The sequence below is a fragment of the Petromyzon marinus genome, unplaced genomic scaffold, assembly GCF_048934315.1.
Source record: "Petromyzon marinus isolate PM22_M1 ecotype Great Lakes invasive population unplaced genomic scaffold, UKy_Petmar_22M1.pri1.0 PM_G_Scaffold_38, whole genome shotgun sequence".
NCBI lineage: Eukaryota > Metazoa > Chordata > Hyperoartia > Petromyzontiformes > Petromyzontidae > Petromyzon > Petromyzon marinus.
The window spans coordinates 687,501-690,000 of NW_027422961.1; the positions used below are offsets into that span (position 1 = coordinate 687,501).

A 2,500-nucleotide genomic window follows, 5' to 3' on the forward strand; every position below is an offset into this window, starting at 1 on the left:
TAAAAGAAAGGTCTTCTTTATGGAAAATAGTAAAATAAGAATACCAAGACTTCACCTTGGAAAATAACAAAACCATCTTGAAAAAAGCTTATTTTTAATCTTCTTTGTAGGCAGAAAATAGTAAGGCGAAAATAAAGTCCCCTCTAAGCTCTAAAGTAACAAATACGACGTGTTAAAAAAAAAAAAAAACTAACAATAAAAAAAAGAACCAAGACTTCGTCTTGGAAAATAACAATCTAAATTGTGGAAAATAGTAAAATGAAATAAAAACCGACTTCACCTTCGAAAATAACAAAATCAATCTAAAACAAATGACATCTTAAAACAAAACTATTATTTGTTTCGGAGGTTGTCTATGACTGTTCATAGACCGCATAATTTCCACAGAACATTCTCAGAATATCAAGAGAGAAAAGCAGCGTTCTGCGGGAAATCATCTTGGCCAGTGATGTCGTTCTGGGTTTGGTCAGGCCCAGGGAGGTAAGTACCTCGTTATTCTCAAGGGGCCACTTTCCTCTTGCCCCAACCGGGAATCCAAAGAATGTGACCTTGCTAGCCTTCGTCAGCACTTTGACTTGATCACCAAGAGGGGTATAGTACGAAACTTTGTGCGAGGCAGCATCTGACAAGGTATTCTTTGAAAGCTCAAAACGGACGGTGACATCGATCACAACCGCCTCCTCATCTTTTGCAAACACGAGGTCAGGCTTTCTCATCTCTCCCGTCTCGGATATGAACCGTGGCTCTTTGTATACAGACCAGCCCAATCTAGCCGCTTCGTCTGCCAGAATGTTAGTGATCTTGTTATGTCGCGCAATTCTTGCTTTCTGTACTGCAGGACATTGACCGAGAATGTGCGAAAGGGACTCGAGTCTGGCAGAGCATTTCCTGCAGGAACGTAAGGCCCCATCTCTGCCTCTGTTCAAGCTTTCTCTTGTTGGGTAAATATTTGCCCTTAGTTGTAGTGCTGCGATAAAGAAGCATTGTTTAAAGCCGCACCATGGCCTCAACCAAGCATTACTGATTCTATCATGCGCAAAGTTTACAATGCCCCTTCCTTGAACCGGCTTTTCGCACCATCTCTGAAATTCATGCTCCCTCCAATCGCAGGGTCTCGGATATACAGGTTCTTTTGACACCGAGTCCCTGAGAACGAATGTTGGGATTGCATCACTGTCACCCCCTGCTCGTACCCACAAATTACGGTATTCTTCCTCCATACCCTGCGAGGACACAATATTACGGGTGATAGCATCGGACGAGTTTGCTATACGTTGCAGCCTTCTAACTTGAACCGAAGGGATTGTTTTTTCCAGTTTCAAGATGGCAAGGCCTCCGTCTCGGGCTCTGGCATATAACAGTCCATCACAAGTTGAAGCGGGAAGGTGGAGCCATCCTTTTACCGCCTTTCTAATCTCTTGGTCCAACCCACGGAGAGTTGATTGCTTGCAGTCCGAGTGGTCTGCAGGATATAACAATCTGGGTAGGGCATAGGCATTGAGTAGTTCAACCTTCTGAGTTGGCTTCAGAGGCGCCTCATCGATTTTCGAGATCCATGTCTTTAGCTGACAATGTAGATCAGGCTGTATAGTGCCAGTCCAAGGGCCAATTTTCAGACCAAGGTATTTCGTTGATTCATCAGGTTGGATCATATGGACATCTTTATTTTTGATAGTCCATGGGTCGCAGTTGTTCACCGTATATGAATCTTTGGTTGGGCTTATCATGAAGCCCTGGCACTTTCTGGCCTGAACCTCCAATCCCGATAGCCCACAAAATGATTCCAAGATCGCTAGATTGGCGGCCATACCAACCCAAGATTCGCTCACCAACACCAAATCATCAGCAAACGCAAGAGCTGTCACGTGGTCGGTATCAATGGAGTACCCAACTCCGTGTGACTCTAGGGTGCATATCAAAGGGTCCATGGCAAGATTGAAGAGCAGGGGTGACATGGGGTCACCCTGTTTGACACCAACACGTATGCTAATTTCTCGAGTCGACTCGCCATTGCTTTTGAACGAGGTCGTACACCGATCGTAGGCGTTCTGGATGATGCCCACCACGTGTTCATCTACTTTCTTGTGCCTTAACACCCATAAAATATGAGCATGCGAAACCGAGTCAAAAGCTTTCGCTATGTCGATGAACATGACAGCCAACGGCCTGTGCAATTTCTTAGCGTGTCTCATAAGGTCCTGTAGCACCTTAAGATTTTCAGAGCAGCCAGATGCCGCTATAAAACCACGCTGCCTTGGGTTTAAGGGACAAGCACGAGCAAGACGTGCAGTCATTATTCTGGAAAATAATCTCAGAATCATTGAACCAATCGTTATTGGTCTCCAGTTCCCCAAATCTTTCAGCTTTTCATCGTCCATAACCTTAGGAATAAGAATCGTCCTATTCTTTTTCAACTCTTTGGGAATAATTCCTGTAATCATCCATGCATTAAATAGGGCTGTCAGTGTCCGACCCTCGGGGTCGGCAGCACAGATTGCAG

General features: G+C 44.7%; 1 pseudogene; it reads right to left on the bottom strand.

Moving 5' to 3' along the window:
* The window catches only part of LOC142916155 (28S ribosomal RNA), a 10,628-nt pseudogene that overhangs the window by 3,541 nt on the left and 4,587 nt on the right, over nt 1-2,500 (bottom strand).